This window comes from Protopterus annectens, chromosome 17.part0, assembly GCF_019279795.1.
Source record: "Protopterus annectens isolate FY-2018-M chromosome 17.part0, PAN1.0, whole genome shotgun sequence".
In the NCBI taxonomy this organism is placed as follows: domain Eukaryota; kingdom Metazoa; phylum Chordata; order Ceratodontiformes; family Protopteridae; genus Protopterus; species Protopterus annectens.
Window position 1 is genome coordinate 534,893,472 of NC_056751.1, and position 26,753 is coordinate 534,920,224.

Here is a 26,753-nt window from a genome sequence, read left to right on the forward strand (position 1 = left end):
TTTTGTAGAAACTAAACCTCCTATAATCTGGATATGTTCTATCCCTTTCAACAAGCTAAAGCACCTTCAAGCCTGGTATGAAGGCCAGTTTTTTTTTTACACTTGATTCTTGGGTATTTACCCCCTCACACAAACACACTCCTACAAACATGTGCGGGTGCACACACACACACACACACACACACACACACACACACACACACACACACACACACACACACACACACACACACAATCAAAGATGTGCACACACACAAACACACACACACACACACAATCAAAGATGTGCACACACACACACACACACACACACACACACACAATCAAAGATGTGCACACACACACATACACACACACACACACACACAATGAAAGACGTGCATACATACACACATACACATTGACAAAATATCATATGAGATAAAATGTTTTCATGTGCATGTCTTAAATCATAGAAACTAATTTCTAAATTGCAGGAAATGTGCACTACAGGACAATCTCTTTTGATTGCTAAACTTCATTTAGGACAATTCTATAACTATAAACTTTTACAGTAAATCCAAAATTTCACAAGTCATAGGTAATATAACATCAAATGTCCAAGCAAAAACTTGCATTACATTTATATTCAATAACTTAACAAGCTTAGGAAATACTAGTAAGTAGATATAACATGCAGGCGCACCAGTAATGTTTTAGCTGGAATTGAGAATGTGTGCACCAATCATATGGATAAAGAGTTTTGTGTAATTCTACACTCTTTCAAGAAAGATTATTCTTAGAAGAACTACTGTACAACAGGATGCCTCTTACACAGCAAAAGTGACTTCCATACCTTCTGAAGATATTAGTGACAGATATGGAGCTTTTCTTTTAACTGATACAACCCATTATTGAAAACAGTGCTGCTTTTTGTAGCCTTCAAACAAGCCACCTTAAATAGCTTAAAAAGAAGCAATGATTCCTTGTTGGAAAAATCAAAAGGTTTGAAAACTTGAACTGTTCAGTACAACTGCAAGAACTGCCATTATACTCTATTATTATAATTTACTCAGAGGAAGCAGCTGCTATAAGGCATTGTCTGCTCTAGCTCCATCTGAAATTCTAAACATCTTGGAGTTTCTATTATAGTAGCATTTGTGTCGCTGTTGATTTCTCTTTAATGTCCCCTATTTACTTTGGCTAGTTTGTCCTCTGACACTTCACACATTGCAGATTCTTATTACCTTTCTGTAAAACTCAGAACACTGTACATTCCAAAAACTATCACATCACTTAGTTTGAATACAGCTCAGCTGAGCTCACCTCACGGTTGTATGCTGTGTTATGTGACCACCAGACAGCCGCAAACAGACTTCTCTCGCCGACCAAGTCAGTCACCTCTCCTGGCAGGCACTGGGCAGGCTCCGACTCCAGTCTTCTTCTCCCCTGATGAAATGATGTCTTCGATCTGGATTCTCTGCAACTGGCACCGCTCCTTCCTTCTTCCGGCCTAATATTGACTCCAAGCTCTCCAACGATCAAGATGGAACACAAAAAAGTAAAATTCCCTCCCGATTCCTGGAAGCCTTTTTCAAGTCATTAATTTGTCGCGAAAAGGCTTGCAGGAACATGATTGGTCTCCATTTGGGAGCTCTCATTGGCTCCCGTTCTCTCCATATTCTCTACTTGATTGACTCGTAGACCGAGTTCGCGATTGGCCATAAATGCGGTCTACAAGCCAATCAAAAACTGCAGAGCACAGCCAACATGGATAGCAGCAGAGCTATGCATTGGTTTGTATACTGCAATGCCAATTGGCAGTAATTGCGGTACACAAACCAATCAAAAGCCTTGTAGCAGAGCCACAGCTGTTCAATGCGGAACAGCGGAACAGTGGCTTCGCTCTTCATTAAATGCGGTGCATTCTGCATAATCCGGAGCACTTGGATGCTCTGACTAATACTAAGTAGAGGTTTGTTAGCAGAGTGTAAGATATTAAGATGTTTATATGGAGTAATGAGGTTTGAGAGTATAGGAGTGTTGTTGGGCTGGTTGAAGATCTTATGAACAATGGTTAGTTGGTTAAAATGAAGCTGATTTTGCAGTTCAAGCCATCCTAGCTGTTTTAGATTCTGGCAGTGATGAGTTCTAAAATGATTACCAGTAGCAAATCTGGCAATGTTGTTGTAAGATGTAGTGAGTTTAAGAAGATTCTTCTTGGATAGGTTGGTGTAAATTGGTGAGGTATATCTGTAGTACGTGCATGCTGCCTTGTTTGGAAGAGGTCAGTAGGTAGGTAGACAATACATTCAGTGTTTTTTCAAGTCCTTATGTCTGTATTCTCCTCCATTTGCAGCTTTGTACAGCAAATAGAAGAAACAAATCAAAGAAAATTAAGTGCTTGGAAGCCAGATTCCACTTTGTATAGTGGAACACTGGTGTGTGTGTTTAATTAAGCTACATTTTATATTTGGCTAGAAGGGCAAGTGGGAGAAGACAGGGGATGGTAGGGTGAGGGGTGGAGACAGAGCTTGTCAGGAGCAGTACTCTTAGACTTTAAAGGCATCTCAGCAGTGCCAGCAGAAAATATAAAGCAAGAATAGAATGTAAATATTCTTTTTAACAAAGTGTAATAATTTGGGTTGAGAGAGGAGCTGGCCTTGTGAACACCAAAATACCAGTCTTCCGTGTCATACTGATTTGTTTATGCTTGTCAGTACTGACACCATGTGTCTACTGCAGTAAGGAAAGTTTTCTATGCAGCAGACTTGATTAGTAAAGGCATTTCCTCAAGAGCAAAAGAAGTTCTAAGTCCCCTATACTCAACACTTATCCGGCCCATAATTGAGTATAGCACCTCGTTTGACATGTACTGTATTAAGCACCTGCAGCAATTACAGAAATCTCTGGGGTTTCTAACAAAGAAGATCAAAGGGCTCCAGCATGTGCCTTACATAAATCGACTAAAGGTCCTGTCACTATACTCCATATCATATAGACTTCTTAGGGGATCTTACACATGGCCCGCAAAGCAATCCAAGACCCAAACCTAATGAACTTGTTGCATATCCATAAATCAAGCAGGACTAGGGCTACGGCCTGTGACTTATATAGAACACACTGGAGGGACATATTTATTTCCCAGCGACTACTACATCTTTGGAACAGGCTACCAATTCATGTGAAACAGAGCACCTCTATAACATGTTCAAGAGAAACCTGAATGAGTGGATGGGTCACTGTAAATTCTTACTTGGGATAGAGCCCACAACCATCCTGGACATGGGCAGTCATCATTAAATGCAAACTTAGGTATTGACTAGCATTTCTATGGTATTACATTGGGATGAAATGGCTAGCTTTAAAATGACCTTTCGGTCAAAAGCCTAGTAATCTCCTGTGATCCTATATCATTCAGAGAAATGTGTGGATACTTACATGTCAAAATCTTGTACTATTTTGTGCATTTTAAAACATTATTGCACTTCAGTAGCCTTGTTTTTCCTTGTATAGATCTTGTGCTTCTATTTTACTATACTCCTTCATGTGGCAGCAGTTGTGCATTGGGTTACAGAAACAAAGTATGTTATTTATCTTAAGCTGTACTTCATGATAAATATATTTAATATTTAAGTGTTGTAAAGATTAAAATCATTGATACTGAATGTGTGTAAACTCTCTGCGCGTAATTAGTGCCTTATCACTTCTTCCAAAGCAAGCAGTACAGATTCATTTCCTTTTTTTGCTTCAGGTGTGCTCAGTCTAATTGCTGTTTATATATATATATATATATATATATATATATATATATATATATATATATATATATATATATATATATATATATATATATAAAATGGAGTTGAATTTCTTATGCTCGAAACCATAAGACTGAAGTTTTGAAACTTTGAACCATTTAAATGAAGATTGTTGTACATGGCAGAATGGTATATTTACTGTTTTCCTCACTGTAGTGCGATGTTGGAGTTAGTATATTTAATTAGCGGGGGTAGCACAGCAAGGTTTGCCTCCCTGCAAAAACATAAAAAAAAAAAAAAAGATTTCTTTGTGTTTTTTTTTTTTATTTGCATTTCAAAGTTTCAAAACTGAGATCTTATAGTCTCGACCATAAGAAATTCGAAGTTTTGAAACTTTGAAATTTAGATGTAGACCTGTATATATGTCTACATTGTAGTTTTAAATATTTAGAAATAATCTTACTGGAAAATGCATAGCATGTGTTCTATTCCTCATTGCCTTATCAATTAAAGTAAGCAACTTGAGTGGTTAACAGTCACCATACCGCAGAGTCTCTTCAGTCATTGTGGCAATGAATTAATATTATAGTATGTATATTAGCTTAAACTCCCAAGCTAACTTTAATGTACAAACTCGAGGCATGGGAAGATACGAGCTGAATGAGCTATTTTTTATGTCCAGTTCTCAGTCACAAGCCAGACATACACAGACACATACACATGCACACACACCTAATCAGTTATTTTTCCAGCACTTAACATATAAGTAGAAATCAATATTTTATAGTAAACTTCATTCTCTTACCCTTTCCATACCATAGACTGTAGCATGAAAGCACCAATACAGAACAGCAGTCAGCAAGCCTTTTAAAAAAAGAACATTTTCATCTTGTAGTAGCAGAATGAATCAGTGTATGTTGCGCTGGTTTGCTACTCTGTTATAAGCTATTCTGAGAGGAATAAATAATTCAAAACATTAGACAAAACTGGGCTTCAGATGCAATTGGCTGAAACTTGTTTTTTGTTTTGTTTTGCCAGTGTGAGCTAGCCAAAAGAAAAATACTTCCAGCTTTTAAAACGTTTATAGTATTTCCTTCAATAAAAGCTGTATTCCTTCTTTCAGATAAGAGTTTTCTTTTATGTCCCATATAATGAAATGATGCTGGCCTTTCTGATTGGGTGGCTGCATTGGAAAGTGTAATTTTACCTGCTCTAGTATTATTCATTCCTTGGCAAGTGATACTGCTATTAGCCATCTGTTGGTGTTTCTATGCTACTTTCATAACAAACATGCAAGACTTCTTTGGCTCTCCAGATTGCTAGTTTTCCTCACTGACAACAAGCTTTGTATTTGTTTCATTTTCAGTTGAGCTGCTGAAATACTGAAATGTCACTGTGCTACTTTCTCAGGTTGAAATTCCTCACGCAATGCAAACTGAAACTTGAAGGCCTCTCATATATTTTTTTCCTAAAATAAGTCCTTAAATTTATTCATAAATTCATGCAACCTGTGAAGTTGTGGTTAGTATTGCTAGTTTACATCTCTTGGTTCTCCAGTTCACGTCTGAGTTTGGGTGCCTTTAGGGTGCACTCTGCATATCTTCCTTGTGTCCATACGCTATTTATCCAGGAGCTCAATTTTACTGCTACATCCATATGCTATTTATCCAGGAGCTCTGTTTTACTGCCACATCCCATTAATAGGCTATAGGTAAACGGATGATCCTCTAATTTGCATAGAGGTGTGCATGCAGTGTGCTTAGGAGTATACGAGTCTGTAGATGGCTTAAAACCCTATTGAGCTTTTATACCTTGTGCCTACTGACTGCCAGGATGGGCTCAGATCTCCAGTGACCTTGCACTAGATTAAGCACAAACTCAGAGGGAATGAATGAATGAACTTCAGAAAGAGGGAGAGAAAAACAACAAGATATGAAATTGTTTGTATTTATTTTATTTACCATTTTAAGCAGGACAAAGCCACTCACTAGCAAAGAATCTGAACTTTGAAATGTCAGGTAATGAGCAGTCTGTCTAGCAGCAGAAATTTGCATGGTCAGTGGATTTGTTTAATGTTGTCATGCCAGTAAACCACTACTGTCTAAGCACTGCGTACTCTTTAGGTATCTTAATGTGTCATGCTGTCTTAATATAATAGTGTTAGTCATCCAACGTGTGAATATAGCAAAACCTCTGTATGCTTTCCCATAGATTTTAAAGAAAAACAATCATTAAAAGTAATTTGCAGTTGGCACATCAGGCAAGTCATTGCCTCTTCAGCCTTGGTTTATCAATCTGCAATGCAGACTGAGGCTACATTTTAATGATGGATGCATTTTATTTTGCTTTCATTCTTGAAATGGCACATTTTTCAAAGTTAAAATGGGACCACAAAGAAAGAAATGTTTCTGAACAGACTTGAGTTATGAAATGAGAAATCATTTTTCATCAGCTTGATTAACAATTAGTTGTTTATTAAAATTAAACAGTCAAGTTACACATTTTTTGCTCCTTTTGTGAACATGGTAAGCTACTGACATATGTACAGTTTTGTTGCTTAGGAAACCTCATGTTGTAGGTACTGATGCACAGAAACCATTACAAGATATTCTTTGTTAAGTATAAAATACGTTCGTCTGGCATTTGCTCTTGTGATGAGAAACACACCTGAAGTTTAATTTTCCTGCAAGCAGTCTTGGAAGAGTGCTCTTACATATGCACTTGTCTGGAGTTTACATGAACTACAATAGGAGATGAGTAAATTTGAACAGCAGGACTCCTGAGAATGGAGTAAGATCCCCAGAACTTAAATGTAGTTCCTACATGACTAGCATTAATGACCCCTTGTGATGCCCCACTACTGAACTAGTAATCAAGGAGACTCAATTCTGACCACTGAGGGACTTACATTGGGAGGATGACAGGTACACAAACAGTATTTCTAGATGCAGCTTTCTGCATCAAATGCAGTTTCCCTTAAGAGCACACAGAGACCACAGTCAGTCCAGGGTTGTTTTTTCCCTCTTTCTCTAGATTCCCAGTAAGACTCCCCAATGGCACAGCTATAGAGTTGAGATCTCAGCTGAGTGACCAATGCCAAGACCTCCAGCACCCTTTCTGTCCAACCAGTTCTGTGTGTCCCTTCTCAAGTAGCTGACACACACACACACACACACACACACACACACACACACACACACACACACACACACACACACACACACACACATACACCTGGGAAAAGCTGGCACAGATTTACTAGCTATATCCCCTTCTGCCCAGACTATAAGATAGTTATCACTACCACAAGTCACTCCTTATCAGCTACTTTAAGGCTCTTAACAAAGGGTGTCCAATCTTACTGTGTAATTTTACTATTAATACAAATGGTAGTTTGACCGAGAGCAAGTCTATTAGGAGTGGCCCACAGTGTCACCTAATAAATGTGCAAGTGCTCTCAGAACTTAAACATCACTACACAAATCAGCCACAATGAAATGCTTAAATATATTAATAATAAATAATAAAAGAACAAAACAATACTAAATATATATTTACAGTGACAGAGTTCAAAATCACAGGAAATATTTAAAACAACATTGCAGGACAGGCAATAAATGAAGAAAAACATGTAACTAAGCTTTGCTATATTTCTGACTATATCTAAGAGAATTATACTGTTTCCAATAACTTACTTACAGAGCAAGGCAAATAGATGCTGAATGGGTCTTCTGTAGTGTCAGGTCATAGACAGACTACAGAATGCTGTGACTCACACACAGAGAGTTCTCAAATGAATATCTCAAATATTGCTGCTGGGATAACTTGCAGAATGACATCATTGCTTGTCATCTGACTCCTAGTTCCTAGGCTCAAAACAACCATTGACGCCAGCTGGTAGCATTTAGCATCTACCTGTAAAAATACATAGACAAGGCCTTTTCCTCAGATGTTTGGTAGTATGCTGGAAGTCATAAAGCAAGAAAACACTTCAAGACAATACAGAAAGTTCCCTAGTTCTAGACAGTGTGTCTCCTTACTGCATGGAAACTGAAAGATATCATATTTTATTGTGTAGTCACAAAGTAATTTAATTTCAGCTATTTTTCTGAAGTTAACTTCTTGTATTCCAACTTCCACTATTAAAATATATACATTTAAACAGTTACAGTAGTGTATGTACATTTCTGTTCTCTTCCAGCAGGGCACACTGTGGATACATCTTGAAGCTCAGTACTTTACAAACCCTTTTCAACACATGTCTGTACAAACAAGTTTGATATACACATAACATACATTTCTAATACAGTTGTAACACAAGCATCTTATACAAATCATTTTGATATTTACCAATGACATACAATTATTTGCAAAATTCCAGATAGTTGCACTGGCAGTATCTCCTTTTGTGACACCGTTAACAAGGGTAAAGGGCAGTCCTTGATTAGACATGGTTGCTCAAGGTGACGTGCTATTACACTAGATGGTGAACATACCACTGAATACCACAGCCAGTGGTGGGCACAAATATCATGGTCTTTATGGAACACACAATTCTAGACAAAAATGACGGTGGGAGATGGGAATGATTACAGGTCTACTAACATGTGATTGTGAAAAAGAAAACTTACAGTTAACAAGGAAAATGCATGCATAGGCCCAGTTAATGCAATGCATTGTAGCTGTCTGTGTAGCACAACAGAGAAAAGCTGCATCAGAAACATGTATACTAGATACCAAGCATGCAGACTTCATAAGGAAGAGAAAACATATACTAGGAAATCCACTGTAGTAAGGAAATATTGAAAGCAATCCAATAACAGTTGGCTTGCATGGATGGACTCAGTGGAAAAAAAAACATATTCAAATAAAAAGTAAGTAAATGCATAACTCATCTGTTACATATCATTCACCTTTCTTTCCAGTAGGTACCAGTATTTCAGTGAGTTAGCCTACTTCCCTTTCCGCAGGATGGCTGACAAGATGATTTCACACACTCACTTCCATCCTCCCCCCCGCATGATACTTCCAGCTAATTGATCTTAGGTTATCAGTTACAAAGACAGGACTTTATCCCTTTATGTCATGGAACTGAGGTGTGTGGAAACCTTTTCCCGTAACAAGATTAATGACATCACAGGCAGGCATATTACTGGTGTACAAGTAGGTACTAAAAAAAAAAAGAATAAATAATGCAACTTCAGGGCTATCCCTTCACAAGCCTGGCAGTCATTTGAACAAAACAGGCTGAAATGGTACAATAGTGAAACTCAAAAAATTTAATTTTTCAAGGGTAAGCTACCCTTCAAACACTTCTTCTGGATTTGTACCACCAATATTCACACTGCTTAAATTATATTCATTTTTGCAGTGCATCCATGAGGAAAAGAATATTCTTTTTTTAGGTTGTGTGACCTTGAATTTAGAAACCCCAATGTTCTGACTTTTGCTATTATACTATTTCAGTCTGTTCATTTCACACAAATGTTCGTCAGTCAAATGCCTACTATGATAGTGAAAAGCCTGTTTTTAATGGTAGACATCAAAGAATAACTAGATAGATATATAATATAGAAGTTTATTAATGGGTCTCTGATCTTAGATGGATTATGTGTTCTAGACTTGGATGCCAAGAAATTCACCTCAAGAGCAAAGCATCCATGTCTAGAACACACAATAAAAGGTTATGATTGGTGGCCTCATCAACATTTTTTTTTACAGTGCATGGTGCTTTACCTGCTCCATGTGTTACTAAATACAGGAAAAAGAAAGTGTAGGAGAGTGCAATGTTTTTCCGGCTTTGAAAGAACTGTATCTTTTGCTTTTGAGGGTGTAATGTTTTTCCTGACTTTGAAAGAACTGTAACTCTTGCTTTTATGTAAAAACTAAATGTTTATTTATAAAGCCTTCTGTGCATAGTGTAGGTGATTTATCTGGTGACTAGTACCAAACACTAGAACAACTCTAAAATTCATATTAAAAGTGACTAAAACTACTCTAGAGCTCATATTAACAGTGCTCCAACTGAAAGTCTCCAAATACTGGGAAAAAGTACATATTGAGAAATATGGCTACTACCTTTATAGCTACAGGAATTTTTAAAATGAAACCCTAATTGCACCTACTCATAGAAAGAACGCAAGAATTCCAGCATGTCCCACTGTGCATGCTAGCTCATTAATTCTTTTTGTAATGTCCCTCTGTAGTCATCATCTTCTTTCGGCTGTTCCCATTAGGGGTCGCCACAGCAGATAACCTCTTTCCATTTCTTCCTGTCCTCTGCATCTTGCTCTGTCACACCAACCACCTGCATGTCCTCTCTCACCACATCCATAAACTTTATCTTAGGCCTTCCTCTTTTCCTGTTACCTGGTAGCTTCATCCTTAGCATCTTTTTCACAATATACTCAGCATCCCTCCTCAGCACATGTTCAAACCAACATAATCGTGCCTCTCTGGCTTTGTCTCCAAACCTTCCAACCTGGGCTGACCCTCTAATATACTTATTCCTAATCCTGTCCACCCTCATCACACCCAGTGCAAATCTTAACATCTTTAATTCTGCCACATTCAGCTCTGACTCCTCTGTAGTACTGATAAAAAATATTTACCAGTTAATATGTGGCACCAAAAGACACTTCACAAATCCTGACTCTGAGCCATAACTACGAATTCCTCTGCTCGAACTGCTTGCTACATTTCTAACAAGCAGCTTCTACAGCTTGTATCACAAACAGAGCAGTTAAGTGTTTTAGTCCTGACTGTAGATGTAATACCAGCATTTATTTCTGAATGTCAACAATGCACTAAAGACTGATCAACATCTGCCACTCGTGGCTCCCTAACACTTTGCACCTGGGGTGGCTGTCTCTTTGCCCTACCCCAGCTATGCCTCTCTCCTGATTTTGATGATGAAAGAAGCATTTTTTTATTTATTAGCAACTGGCAGCTAACTTCATCATGACAAAGTCATGACTATCTAACAAGAAATGCTTGACCATCACTAGCTCCCAGTTGGCTTTGTGCACTTGGACTGCACACAAGCAATTACCTGCTTCTTGGCTGGCATGCTGAATTTATGCTAGTTACAAAATACAATAAACAAACTGCAGAAGATCATGGCCATTATGATAAGAAATGCATACATCAGCTAAGCTAACAAGAATGCTCGAGTCTGATTCCACAAACAGTAAGACTTAGTGACAAAAAAAAGGCTAGAAATTACCTGAATGCTCATTTGCAATTCAGTTAAGCAAAACTGTACTGTATGTATTATTTTGAAATTCCATATTATAATCTGGGGGTGGCAGAGTCTGTGGGGGGTAGGATTACTGTAAGGACTAAGTAAAGGGACAGTTTTAGTAGTGTGTGTGTGTGTGTGTGTGTGTGTGTGTGTGTGTGTGTGTGTGTGTGTGTGTGTGTGTGCGTGCGTGTGTCTTTTCTAAGTGCGTTGGTTAGTGGTAGTGCTACACATTAGTAAGGTGATGCATTGGAGCAAAGACCACCTTATTAATAAGTGCTAAGTCTAACCCTAATCTTCCACCTTACCTTAGAAAAAGCCCTTTCTGCATACTACCACTATTTAGAAAAATTAGGTCTGAATCTGTGGTGTTTTTTTGGTGATCATAGCTAAAGGAAAAAAGAGGCTTCCTTTTGTGATATCTTTTTTGGGTCTCCCCTATTTTTCAGTTTTTCAGTATGTTTAGTTCAATGATTGTGCATTTTGATAAATCAACATATAGACAGACAAAGAAAGAATAGTCATTTAAAATTTTACCATAACAACAGGTGTCCTTCTCTTCACTATTGCAGCATTTTTAACACATGGGATTCCCTGCAAAGGGCAGCCTGATGTCCAGCCAGTATACTAAACACTTTAATTATCTTAAGGTACGCCGTACATCATATATATACTCCTCGCATATGTAAGGCATAAAAGCAATGTCTGGACACACCATCCTCAGAACTGAATGCCTCAATAGGAACACTAGTCCAATGACAAGGAATTAAACATTACACTGGTTCACAGACTAGTACTAGGCTAACTGCCATTGTGGGTCATTTTAAGCCTTGCCATTTATCCCATGTGAGAATCAAACCTTGCACCTTGTGTCTGTAAGGTAAACACCTTAACCATTATGCTAACCTCCTACATCCAGAACAGAAAAAGAACCACAGGGTAGGAGGGAGGGACTGAATACTGCAACAGTGAAGAGAAGGACATCTATCATTATGGTAAAACTTTACACAACTATACCATGTCCTTCTATTCTACTGTTGCAATATTCTTAACATGACAGAGAGTACCAAAGCACAGGAAGAAACTTGGGAGGAGGAAAGACCAGTAGAGCGGTCTATAAAAACATGAAGAATGACCCTAGCAAAACCAGCTCTAGCTCTGGATATTCCATCCAACATGTAATGTTTGGTAAAAGTATGCACAGAAGTCCAGAAAGCTACCTCAAGAATGGAGTTTGTGTGCAAACCCTTGAAAAAAGCACCAGAAAAAGCCACAGCCCTAGTAGAATGAGCTTTAACAGAAAAATGAAGAGTCTTACCATGAAAAATAAAACAAAAGGAAATAGCTTTAGAAATCCAAGAAGAAATCATCTACTTGGAAACAGCCAATCCCAAAGACCTGGGATGAAAAGAACCAAAAGCTGATCAGATTTCCTGATAACCTTAGTCTTATCCAAATAAAACTGGAGTTGTCTATGCATATCCAAATAAAATTGGAGTTGTCTATGCACATCCAAGGTGTGTAGTACCTTCTTGCTAGCAGATTATGGGGAAGGGAAAAAAAAGTGGGCAAATTAATAGCTTGATTAAGTGACAACTCATTCACCACCTTGGGCATAAAAGGATTAGTAAGCAAGGACACTCCTGTCCTTATGAAAAAAACAAAAAAGGAGGACAAGCCATAAAGGCTTGAAGCTCAGACACCCATCTGGCTGAAGTAAGGGCTAGCAACAGAACAGTCTTCCAAGAACAGTGTTGCAAGGAATCTGAAGCTGCAGGCTCCAATAGAGCCAGAGTCAGTTGTTCCAAAACAAAATTAAGATCCCAGTGAGAAGGAAAAGGCTTCCTAGGAAGTCTCATCTGAAGGATGCCTTTAAGAAATTGTTTTGCCTCAAACCTAGAAGCTAAAGGAGGCAATAAAGACTAGCAGAGATAGTGGATAAATTGGAATTAAGAGAGGAATAAGCTAACCCAGCATTGAACAATTCACACAAATAAGAAAGAACCACAGAACATCCACCGAGAGTGATTCCAGATTACATGAAAGATATCAGACAGAAAACCTCTTCCAAATGGATAAGTAGAATTTCCTAGTATTGGGTTTCCTGGCTTCCTGCATAACCCTAATCACTTCTTCAGAGAAAAAATGTCTATAAGGAATCAAAGTCCTATCACTCACATAGTCAAATGAAGAGTGGACAGGTGGGGATGGATTACAGATCCTTTGCCTTGGGTGAGTAGGTCCACTCTATGGGGTAGCTTGTGATGATCACCCTTGGCTAAATGTAGAAGAAAAGGGAACCAATGCTGTCTTGGCCAAAAGGGAGTCACTAGCAATATTTGGGGTTTGTCCTATTGAATCTTGAACAGAATGAGAGGAAGGGGAGATGCATAGAGAAACATCTCTTTCCAGGAAAATGAGAGGGCGTCCAACTTCCAAACCAGAGGACCTGGGACTCTGGCACAAAATTGAGGAAGCTGTCTGTTCAGAGGGAGACATATAGATTTATTTGAGGAGTACCCCACTTGTGGACAATGTCCAGAAATGCATCCTTGTAAAGCATCCATTCATGGGATTGAGTTAAGGACCTGCTCAGAGTGTCTGTCACATAGTTTTGACCTGAGGGAATATAAATTGGCTGAAGAGTTGCATGATACTGTTCCACATGTTCCCACACCATGAGAGCTAGTTTGCAAAGAAGGTAAGACTTATTCCCCTGTTTGTTTACATACCATAAGTCTGTGGTGTTGTCTGTAAACACTCTGTGAGGCCCTGGGGAGAGAAGAGGATGGAAAGCTTGAAGTGTCAGCAGAAGTGCTGTCATCTTTTTGATGTTGATGTGGTCGTTTTGCTGAAGAGGAGACCAGACCCCCTGTACTTAAACAGTGCCAAAGGCTGCTCCCCAACCTACATCTGTGAACAGTTCTTGAGATGGAAGAGGGGCATGGAAGGGAAGGCCTGAGTTCAAAGACAACTGCTGAATCCACCAGAGAAGTTTCTTAGACAGGGAAGAAGAGGAAGTGTATCTTCTAGGGGATGCACATGTTGTTGCCACACTGATTTCAGGAACCACTGAAATTTCCTCATGTAGAGTTTGGCTAAAGGTAACATAGGGATGGTGGATGCCATAAATCCCAGAATTCTCAAAAACTCTCTGGCTGTGACAGAGGTCAGAGGAAGAAGATTTTGAAAAAAGGAAATGAGTCAATGCCTTTCACAGAGGCAGGGATGACAACATAGACACCATCTGAATACTGTACCCCAGGAAAACATGATCTTGAGAGGGTATTAGAGAAGACTTTTTGAAATGTATTGTGAACCTCAGACTTTGCAAATGAGGAATAGCAAAGTGAAGACTTTGCAGTAAGGTCTCTGGAGAGGATGCTTGAAACAGGAGATTGTTAAGTAAGGGAATACTTGGATGCCTTGAAGCCTGCAAAAAGCAATCACAGGAGCTAGGCATTTGGTGAATACCCTTGGGGCAGTAGAGAGGGCAAAGGGCAAAGCAGACAACTGAAAATTCCAGGAAGCAACAAAAACGTAAAAATTCTATGAAAAGGGAATGAATAGGTATGTGAAGGTAGACATCCATGATATCCAGAGAAACCATGAAAGCCTGATAAAGGAATAAAGGGAACAAGGTCTGACAAGATAAAATGCAAAATGACGGAACCTTCAGATAGGTATTTAGGTGTGAAAGATCCAGAATAGGTCTCCAAGGCCCCTCCTTTCTAGACAGTAGAAACATTCTGGAATAAAACTCTTTTCCCTTTGGGCCTGTGGAATGTCTTGAATAGTTCCCTGATGTAACAGTTCTCAAAGAAACTCTGGGAATAAATGTGACTGTTCCTGAGGTGGCTGACAAATGCCCATGAAGGAAGAAAGGGATTTCTAAACCATGAAATGCCCTTGTTGAATTATGAAAAAAAACTATGAGTCCTGGGTTATGCTTGACCAAACTGGAAGAGACAGAGAAAGACGAAGCAAGAGAGGAATGAGGCAGGGAGGAGTGTGATAGTCATATACTACCTGGCCTGTCAGGAAAGGCTAGCTTCTGAACAGAAGACGACTGAGTAGTTTTAGCCGGAGGAATCTTCCTTCCACTTTTTTTCACTTTTAGGAGAAAGACGGGCCTGTCATTGAACAACAGCTGGCTTGGAAGGATAGTCCCTTTGGAACTTAGGCACAGGTGAAAAAAAAGATGTTTCAAGTCCTGTAACTCCTTGCCTTTCTCATCAAGGACTTAAACAAATCATTATCAGCAGTACCAGACAAGCCATTGTTATCCAGAGGCGTATCCATTAACTTAGCTTTAATGTTATCTGGCAGAGATTGAAGCCTTAGCCAGCAATACCTCCTCAATACAGATGCTGAAGCAGCCAGCAGCTCTAGATGAAGCTTCTGCTGAATCACAGCTGCACTTAATAGAATGGTGAGCCACCTGAGAGGAAGCCCCTAACAAAGACAAGGTTGAAGTTTTGCCCTTAGAATCTGGAAGAAAAGAGATCACTCGAGTAGCCTGGGAAAAGACAGCCAAAACATATCTAATCATATGACTTTGGAAATTAACAGCATGAAAGGCAAGAGTGTCAGAAGTATAGACATTCTTTCCCAGACTTTCCATAATCCTTATCAGAAGGAAAAAGTTTAGTGAAGGACAGTAACTTGGAAGGCTTATCTGAAGAAGCAGAAACTATTGAAGGGTCAGCAGTTGGGCACTTGTAAAGAAATTTGCAATCATCAGGCACTTTATAAAAATGGTCAGGCTTCTTAGGAGCAGGGGGGGCTATGGATCCAGAGACTGAGAAGCTGAAGAGAAAGCATCCAGTAAAGCAGGCAAAACTGGAGGAACAGCAGATGGTGATGGAGACTCCATTCGTAGGAGCTCATAATATCTCTTTTGCACATCTGAAACTTTGGAGCAATCCCACTTGAAGAACTCCATCATCTTAGCAATGTTATCTCCTAAAGTAATCTCAGTAGGAGATTCTGGACTGGTAGATTCCTCTTCAGAAGTAGCATACTCTAGAGGGCATGGAATCTGGATGGAATAAGCCAAGGATTTCTCATCCAAAGAAACCTCTTCATCAGAAGAATCCTGATCCCTAACTCTCTTGTGAGGGTAAGATGTCCAAGGAGAAGTACGGACAGAGACTTACATTTTTGTATGACACATTCAACTGACACTAAGTTGATTCAAAATATATTTGACCACAATTGGCATATTTTAACCATTGATAATCAGGTAAGAGAGATAGTAGGAAATAAACCTAAGTTTATATATAAAAACAAGAAATCTCTCAAACAAATGCTTTGTTACACAGATAAATGTGGATAAACCTATGCTTGGCTTAGGCACAAGAAGATGCAACACTTGTTCCTTCTGTGAGTTTACTGAAACTAGTAATAATTTTGTCCATCCTATAACACATACTGTATAAGTTTAAAGTAAGAGAAAACTGTGAGACCAAGAATGCGATTTATCTGGCCTTCTGCATGTACTGTGATGCATTCTATGTTGGCAAGACCAACAGACAGCTTAGAGAAAGATTCAAGATCATTATTACTGCTTTAGGAAAAGGCAGGAACATAGCGCCATAGCTTAGCATATGACTTTTAAGGGTGATAGTCATTATTTTAATTTTTTGGTCACTGACACATGATGGAGACATATAGGTTTGGAGAAATAACTAATAATACAGAACAAAAAGAATTGAGATGGATTATGTCACTAGCAGCACACAGACCACTAAGACTTAATGACTATATATCCCTGAAACCTGTCTTTAAAGGCAGGAAACTCAGGAAGAAACTAACCCGAGATTGATTATTATTATTTATGCATATACTTCCACTGTGTTTATATGATTATTTGTTGCTCTTTGATATGTGAAAATGTGTTTTTATGCATTGTACTTTATACTTTTATATGCCTTTAAGCTAATTTCTGCTTGAATACCAGTCATTGATTGACTGTTTTTAAAAAGTGAACTGTTTAAATATGGATGTTCCATGTTGTTGTTTGTTATTTTGATCTGAAGAAGCAACCAGGAAAGGTTGCGAAAGTGCTTACCTCCATAATAAATATCTTTGTTTTTTACATCGATACTGCTTTCTCCATTATGAAGCCGCGGTGGTACAGTGGTAGCGTTGTTGCCTCACAGCAAGAGGTTCTCCCGTTCGATTCTCGGCTGGAGTGCCTTCTGTGTGGAGTCTGCATGTCCTCCCCACGGTCGAGTGTCGTTTGAAAGACATGCGTAAAATGGGCGTGCCTTCGCTGAAGGTTGAGCATTGAGCTGGCACCTCGGCACTCATAAAAAATCTACTATCAAATCATTAGCGGATCGGAGTTCTGCTGTGGCGACCCCTAACCGGGAAAAGCCGAAAGAAGAAGAACAACTGCTTTCTCCATTGGTTTATGGTGCCAGGATTTTACTTATTTGGTTTGGATTCTTTTGGTGTAATTTTTCCTGCATCTTTTTCAACTGGGTTCTCTTTGCTTTATAAAAATAAGAAAGAGAAAACCCGAATAAGGCACTTATCTGAATGGCTTGATATACCAGCAAACAACTCTGGCAAGCAGATTGATGATCGAAGATGGAGTTCAAACTGGTGATAGAAAGGTTCTGAAGATGGTATGTCCGGATGTTGCTTTTATGCCCTATGTGCAAGGGGAGCATACATGCAATGTACAGTGTACCTTAATGTAATTAAAGGCTTTGGTTTACTAGATAGATGTTGGGTTGCTCTTGGCGGGGAATCCCCATGTTAAGAATATTGCAACAGTAGAACAGAAGGACATATACATGCATACACTCTACAACAAAGGATACACATACTTGGAGAAGATAAATTGTTAAACAAGAAACAGTTTTCCTTCTTTCTAAGATGCAAAGCCTTCATAACACAGTATACCACTTGTGCAAAATAAACACTGATTTAAGACAGTAACACAATGCAAAGTCATGTATGAAAAGCATTGTATTGAGAACAACTAAGGCACATGTGATACAATAGTGTTTCCACTTGGTATCAATTTCAAATTATTTTATTAATCATCCTCTACCCCCGGGGATCTTGACCTCTTCATGGAAAATGCACTTGGGTGTCCTTAAATTCTTATAGCTATGTTGTCTGGTGCTCTGTGCTCCTCTTAAGTTCATCCTTTACAAAACTGGTTTAATCTGAGATGGCCAAAAAAGAACAATTCAAAATTTGACCACAAGGATGGTTAATTTTAAATGAATCAGAGATCCACGGATGACAGGCATACTTGCATTCACCACTGAAGCCAGACCTGGAATAGATGCTTACTGGTGAGCACCTGGTAGGTGGAGAACCCATTTTGACTCTGGGCACACTCAGTCTGTGAAAAGAGTTGTGATGTTTCCATCTGATTTAGTTCACTACACACAACATATAGGATGGGCCATGTTCAATGCTAATTGTCAGACATGAGTGAGACTAATATTGGTGGACAAGACCCAGGCAGTGGGCACTGACCCTTGGAATGTTACCTTTCTGCTGGGTTGGTAGAAATGTACCAACTAAATATAGTGGATCGCACCTCCAAACACCACACTGGTTCTGGAACAGCACTTCTTTGTAATTGGTGGTGTCTCTCCTGCCCTGCAGTTTGCCTCTAGGAGAGCACCCAGGTGGGAATATGTAAGTGCTGATACTCAACAAGACCATGGTGGGGTGCTGTAAAGTTGGAATTTCTACCAGATGAGAAGGTCACGTAAAATGATAGTATAAGTTTCAGAAAGAAAAATCTATCTGTTGCTTGTGTATATGTGCCCAATATTCAGGATATTTGACCTTTCTGGTGACAGTAAAAGCCAATATGCTCAATAGGGTGCCACCTAATGATGCTGTAGTCCCAATGGAAAACTTTCAACAGTTGCATTGAGAAAGTTGGAGATACCAGGAAGGTCATCACTGGGTAAATTTCTTGTCTGGTCTGTATTTAAATGGCAAAATTTTATAGGACATACATACTTGCCATGAACTATCCTTAATGAATACCATGCTTGTACACAAGGCTATTCATAAATTTACTAGGAACCACAGCAATGTATTCCAATGACTGATGATAGACTGTCATTGTGTTTTCAATTTTCAGATCTGTGTCATGTATTCTGGAAACATGGCTCAGGAAAGGTGTTGAGCCATTCACCGATTACTGTTTGGTGGTGAGTTAGGTCTGATAGCTAGAACAACGCCTGGCCAACTTGGAAAGACCAAATGTATAATAGCGGTGCTTGGCCAACAGATGCTTTCATATAGTAGGGGTCCAACTACAAAAACTGGAAGGGCACTTGTCCCACACAAAGGAGATCAGGGATGTTGCATCAGACTGGAACCTGTTCAAGACCTCAGTAATTTAGTTGGTGGCAAGGAGTAGTAGTCAAAGGGTAGTTGGTGCTCATCATGGTAGTAACAGTACAGTGAAATTGTCAAGTTAAAAAAGAGGCTGTCATAAAATGTTAGCAGTCTGATGTCCAGATCTTACTGAAAAACACTGAAAGACTAGGAATTCAGTAGATATGGCAGTCAGTGAAATTAAGGACTGGGTATGGGATTTATTTGGGCAGGACAATGGAAAGCGATTTTCAGAGAGGTTCTGGATAAACTGTCTGTTGACATGAGATGGACCAGAGAAGAAACTTTCTGGAATCTCAGCAAAGGGGAGAATTGTTGTTCTTGAATGGTGATTTTGTAGTGAAATGGAAAGAGTACTTGGAGGAGCTCCATAACCTAAGGAATGTGTGTCTCTGAGAAGGTTATTCCAAAAGCAGCTAGGAAGATCAAGTCAAATATCTGTAAAAGTGATACCTGATGTGATTACATGCATCACTCCTACATGACTTGATTATGACAGAGCATGCAACAGATAGGGAAGGGGCAATGAGAAGTTGGAAGTGAAGAAAGAGTTGTAAATCACTGAATGCATAAAAGCACAGATTAGAAAGGTAAAATATCATCTTTTGTTGACAAACAAATACAATGAAGGTGTTCGTGAGATATCTTTGTATTAAGGTGTGGAAGGTGGGGATAAAACTCATAAATGCCAAACTGGAATGGTGATTCCCATTCTTAAGAGGGGACAGAAGGTATGGTCTGGTTATGGGGCAGATCATACACTTTAACCTCCATGAGAATACCTAAGCCAGGGTGTTAGAAGGGCAGCTTCAGTCTTTGTTTCAGGATGAATAAGCATTTTCTGGCCAGGCAATGGAAAAGTTTGTCATCTTGTTGACTTCACAGACACATTGGAGAGATTATTGGAGAAGGAACTGAAGAAGGGATATGACCACATACTAAGGTATGTCTTATGGGAGGGGTCCTGTGCCATGTTGATCATGACTCAGTCCTTGTAATTCTGTAATAAGAATTGTGTTCACATTACATTATGGGTAGAATTACGTTCTCTATCTCATAGTCAGTCAATGACAGGACAGGGACTGACTCCCCTGACAATAAATTTAATGAAGTGGATAATCAGAGAATGAATGAATGAATGATTAATGTATAACCAAGGCCTGAAGAGTATGCAGTTTTGGAACATAAAGCTTATATGTGTTGTTTGCAGGCAATGCAAACATCCTGTCCTCAAATGACTGTGATCTCTGAAACATACTGCAGTTTTTCATTGCTGTTTGAAGTTGTGACGTAAATTAGAACCCCTCCCCCCAAAACAGAGGTTATGGCTCTCTCCCAGAAAATACTTGATTGTGCAAGTGGATGGCAGCAACTACCACAAAAGGACAAGCTTCATTATTTTGGGGTTAACTTTGAGTGGCAGTAGAGGGGATATGGGGTTTGACTAACAGGAATGCAGTAGTAGCAGAAGCATTGCAGCCATTGTACTAGACAGTGACAAGAAACTTAGACTTTTCATAGGTTAAATTTCTCAGTTTGTTCTTCAAGTTATGTTTCCATCCTAATCTAGGATCATGAGCTTTGGATAATGACCCAAAGAATGAAGTAATGAGCACAAGTGGCCGAAACAGTGTTCCTTTACACATCTGATATACTCGCACTCCAGTTAGATGCCCCCTTTAGAGGTGTACCAGACGTGGATCACTGCAATGAAGCATCGGGAAGACCTGGGACATGCTGCAGGAGGTTATACCATTCATGCTTAAAACCCCATTGGGTAAGATGGAAATTGTTGCTCAGAAAGAAAAGACTCATCTGATCTCCTCAACCTGCTGGCATCAGAAACTCACCAAGACAAGCAGTTTGGAAAATGGATGTGTGGCAAGCCTACACCTCCCACACCTCTTGGTAATTATATATACCAGCTCCAAGATTGCACTACAGTAGAGAAAGGTCAAATTCCTCAATCCCCACTGTACCGCAATCGTGCACAGAAAAAAGTCTGTACATTAGATCAGCTGATCTTAATATACATAACATGCATAAATATTTTCCCCTTCCTTTTAGCTGATTCACAGGTCTTATAAACATATGGTTATGCAACCACTTTTATAGTATTAATTGTTTTTGTTTTTTTTTTTTTTTTTGAGGTCATCCAGAATATAGCTCTAATTTGCACATAATGGTAAAGAGTTCTAGTAAGAAGCTTTGGCACCGTTTTATTGGGTTTTACCTGTGGCTGAAACACATATCTTCTCTGCTGTTGTATAGCTCACAGACTGCAGCTGAAGTGCACTTAGCAGTTATGCACGTTCATAAGTCTAGCACATATCAGCGCAGCTCAGTCATGGACATCCAAATGCATTTATTCTGATACAAAGAAATTTGCATTTATGCAACAGTGTGATTCAGAGTTCAGCATGGCTAAGCCTTATTTGCAGAATAGGTTTCCAAATCAGATCCAGCTTATGCCAATCAATCTCACTCTATCATTTTTACTGTACTCAGTCATGGTCACCATCAACAGTCTAGGAAGAGTGCAAACTAAAAAAAAAAATTAGTAAGACAAGAAAGATTCATAAATTATATGAAAACATGGTAGGTGGTAGAATTTTGTGAGATCTGCTTATCAGAACTATTACTTCAATGGTAAGACATCTCAGTTAATAGTATATTACATGCTTACAAGTGACAGAATTTGGGAGTGTGTACAGTACTATTTTACTGTACCATGCATTTCTTAACAGGTATTCTTGTGATAACTTTCACTGTCAATGGGTTGAAGAAAGGTGAAAAGCAGAAAAAGAAAGGATTTGCAGTACATTAACCTAATATCAAACCCTAACAGGAATCCGTTATAACTATACATTTAACAGCTGCAGTACACATTGTCATGGCAAGTGGTACTACCATTTTTATGCTTCTCTTATTTGTATTATGAACTTGCATGAATTAAATAATTAATTATTACTAGTCTAGCATAGGATGTCTGGCAGAATGTTCCATCTATGAGACAACATTTAATGGCAGATTATAATGTGCTGCAGCAACAGGAAATGAGATAGAGGAGAAACAAGTTTAGTACAGAGTTTGCACACATGAAATATTACCAGGTAAGCGTGGCACATGTAGGAAAGTGGTTTAACAGTAGGCAACCATTCGCTTTCAGGTTAAAAATATGCTACACCAAAAGAGAGGAAGACAACAATCAGATAATTTTAGTCTGGAGGAGAAGCATATCTTCATGAATGCTGGGAAGACATGGGCGAAATATATTTGGTAAAGGGAAGAAGAAAGAAAAGGAAAAGAGCGATAAGCCTGGAATCAGGTAGCAGCTGATATCAATGCTGCAGGGGGAAGGATCTGTACCTTCGCACAGTGTAGTAAAAGAGTTGATGACCTGGTGGGATGTGCAAGGGGAAAAGCTAGGTAGAATGCAATTACTCATAACAGCAGAAGCAGTGATCCTTCCACACTCCAACATTTAACTCCACATGAGGAGTGCCTTCTGAGTGTAAAGGGTGATGACTTTGATGCAAATGAGGACAGTAACATAGCTAGGGTGTGGCAAGTTGGGCAACTGCCTCAGCCACAAAGTGTTGTGAGGTTGTGATCAGCTGATTAGGATCTCTAATTGCATTTGTGGTAAAACCTGAATGCTGTAGCACTCCATGTGCAGTTTAAACTGTAGCAACTGCTTGCAACACTTTAGCAAGCAGTTTGCTACAGTTTATAAGAATTTTTTTTAATAAGGCATGAGCTCTTTAGCACTGTGAGTAGGCAGGGTATAAACTATATTAACTGTTTGCTACATTTGTACCAAGCGGTTTGCTACAGTTTATAAGAAGTTAGTAAGAAGCTCCTAAATGCTTTACCCATTTCATGCGTCCCATCAAATTAACTATGGTATGATCTCAGTTATTCTCATAGGTTCATAGATTAGTACTAGGCTAACTGCCTTTGTGGGCCATTTTAAGCATAGCCAATTGCCCTATGTGAGTATCAAACCCTTCACTTTGTGTCTGTAAGGTAAAACCTTAACCATTATCCCAACCTCCCTCCTCATATGACTTTCTTCTGATTAGCTTTCTTGATGCAGTGTTACAGAAAAACATTTTATATCAACCAAGAAAGGATGTTTAACTCACTGTGCGAGAACCAATGAAATGATACCAGTACATCTTTATGCGCACTATGATACCAGTAAATCTTTATGTGCACTTTAAAGCTATGAAATTCTAATCTTCAGATATAAGCACACAATTTGTGCCTTTACAAAAAGAGGATGGGCAAAAAAGTAAATCCTTCCAGCTGCACATATTGAAAGCAGGTACCCCCATTATCAAAGCTTTCAAAAGCTCCATCTTCTCCCTTTAAAAAAACAAATCTTCTTAGAGTCTGGCTTGGCCTCCACCACTCACAATGAGAGTATCCCCAGTGATATAGGAAGCATCAGATGAGCAAAGGAAAGAAACTGCATCGGCACAGTCTTCCGGGTTTCCAGACCTCTTCAAATGCGATTTTTCATTTACCTCTTTCATCATATCTGGATTTTGCCACAGATATGTACTGAATCTGGTCTTAATGAGTCCAGGTGCAACACAGTTCACATGAATATTCATGCGACCAAACTCAGAAGCCAGGAGCTTGGTCAGTCCTAGAAGGGCAGTCTTGCTTACACAATACTGACCAACACGCAGTGTGGAATTGTAATCAGCAATAGAGGAGATTAACACAATGGAACCACAACCTTGTTTCTCCATATGAGGAACAATAAGTTTTATTAAGAGGAAGACTGCTGTCAGATTTACATCAAGTATCTTGTTCCAAGTGTCCTTGCTGCAATCCAGCATATTGCCTACAAAGGGGTTTGTTGCTGCATTAGTCACAAAAATAGCAATCCCACTATACTTTGACAGTCACCTTGACTATCCTTTCTAGGTGATCTTCATTTCCCACATGGCAGACAATTCCTGAAACATTAAGACCTTCAGACTTTAGCTGTGCCAGTGCTGTATCAACAAATTCCTGTGTTCAACTGCTTATTACAACATGGGCACCTTCTTGTGCCAAGCGTCACGCAATAGCTAGCCCAATCCCATAAATAGCACCAGTAACTACTGCTACTTTCCCTTTATGCAGCTCTCTTGAAGCTGCCATTCTAGTGGTCCAGGGGTGATGTATAAAATTATTGACCATGGGATAGGAAACACCAATCTATAACCAAAATGGGATAGGTTATTTTGAGCATAAAAAGGGAAGCTGACCAGGCTTAAAATAGTCTGCAAGGGTAGCTAGCCTAGTACTTACCCAGAACCTATAAGAATTTGTTTTTTTCTAATCAAAACATGAGTGCTGTAGCACTCCAAGCAGGCAGGGTATAAACTGTAGCAACTGTTTACTAACTCTGACATAAGTAGTTTGCTACAGTTTATAAGAATTTTTTTAACTGAAACATGAATGCTGTAGCACTCCTTCCAGGCAGGGTATAAACTGTAGCAACTGTTAGATAAATTTGTAGCAGCCAATATGCTACAGTTTAAAATAAGAATTTATTATTATTTTTGTTTTAATAAAGAATGTTCAAAGAAGGTTGCAGGAAGGGCACAGAATCAGGATGGTTGGGCAGGAGGGAGTAGGGGTGTTTTGCATCTGGCCACTTGTCTGGTGTAGAAATCAAACTCTAAGAATCCAATGCCAAAGGACAGAAACCAATGTTTACTGCAAAGCTTTCGGATCACAAACACCCTTCCTCAGTGCTACTAGCACAGTAACACAGTAAAGTGATTTTTTTTTGTTGAGTTTCACTTAAGTGTTTCCAAATGAGGATGTCACTAGAATAATCAGAGGCAATGAAGACACAAGTAGTTTCAGACCACTGCAGCAACTACAGTCATGCAGTGTGGAAGAAGAGTACACAGATGATTTCAATATGATATGATGAGATCTTACTAATAATGAAACTTGTGCTCATATGACCATTATAGTTTTTCCAACACATGGCCTATCCAAGTCAGGTACAGCAGAAAGTGTACACTGTGTGCATGATAAGTGCACACATCACCTCTTTCAGGATAAATCATTTCTCATGTCACACATCTCATTAACCATATCCTCACTTATTTCTTTGCAGGGTCAGCACCAGCAACAACCACGTACTGTGCTTCAGCACATCAAGCCGATATTGACTGCAGAATCACTGTCAAGGATGATGCCATAATGCATGACACAGACTGAGGACAGTGGCACACAGTTGCAGGACTCCCCACCCCACAACAGATGTATAATTCCATAAGAAGTGACACAGGCCCAGACACTCAACAGAATGGGGAAATGGCATTACAGCAGGCGAGGGATGAACACCATGTAGCTCAATAGCAGTTTCTTGTCAACAGCCTGCGCACCTTGACATAGACACTACCATTTCAGACGCAAACAGTAACACTAATTCAAATTTTTGCCAGGTGAAGGCATATTTCACACTTGGCTCCCAAGACATCCAACGGATTAGCTGCCCAGTACCAGATGAGCCTTCACATAATTCAGGCACAGGCTACTGTCACTGAAAGACAGGTAGAGATGGTTAGAGTATTACAGGACATACATGAGGAATTTCACTAGTACATGGAAATGACAGAGGCCAGGGAAAATGTCACGATGATAGTCATACACAGTAGTCTAGCACACAGAGCATCCATGACCGCCCCCATGCATGCACTAGTAAAGACTTATCAGAGTCAAATTGGAAACACAGCTTGATGTGGATGGGAGACTACCCGCACATGCGGAAGGTGAATAGGCTGCACCCCACAAGTTACCAAGAAGGTGTTGCTGGGCTTGTGAGTAACAAAACAAACAAAGGCAGACAGGCCTCATCAGCCTTCCACAGCACATGCTAGAAACTATTAGATGAAGTCTGGGTTATGCAGCATTGTCAGATGAGTGTCTAGAGGCATCCCTGGCAACCAGCAGTATGCCATTATAGCAACTCATCATGAGGGCAATATGGGCACTCCTTCACTATCCATGGGGCCATCATCTACACTATTATTAGGGGACATTGCAAATGACAGTTTAGATTATGTAAGCCACATTACAGACCTTAGTTTTCTCACAGGGATGTCCATACACTACTTTTCACTAAACCTGGACAGCAGTGATGACACAATACAAAAAAAAATAAATAAATAATTACATATTAGAACCAAAAACTCAACCAACTGAGGTACTACAACAAATTACACCACAACCTGGTTGATAAGCTTGATAGCACCAGTGAAAACCAATGAATCCAAATGACACAAGGTTTAGTGCTTTCATTCCTTTTATTTCAAAACTTGGAACTTCATCAGAAATACCCATGTGGGTGCAGACAGATGGCTCCATGT

At 39.3% G+C, this 26,753-nt stretch overlaps 1 protein-coding gene and 1 pseudogene across 3 annotated transcripts in view; both read right to left on the reverse strand.

The window, feature by feature from the left end:
* The window catches only part of LOC122791734 (galactoside alpha-(1,2)-fucosyltransferase 2-like), an 827,893-nt gene that overhangs the window by 377,962 nt on the left and 423,178 nt on the right, over positions 1-26,753 (reverse strand). The gene's annotated exons all lie outside the window — the stretch shown is intronic.
* LOC122791735 lies at positions 23,757-24,525 on the reverse strand (annotated as a pseudogene).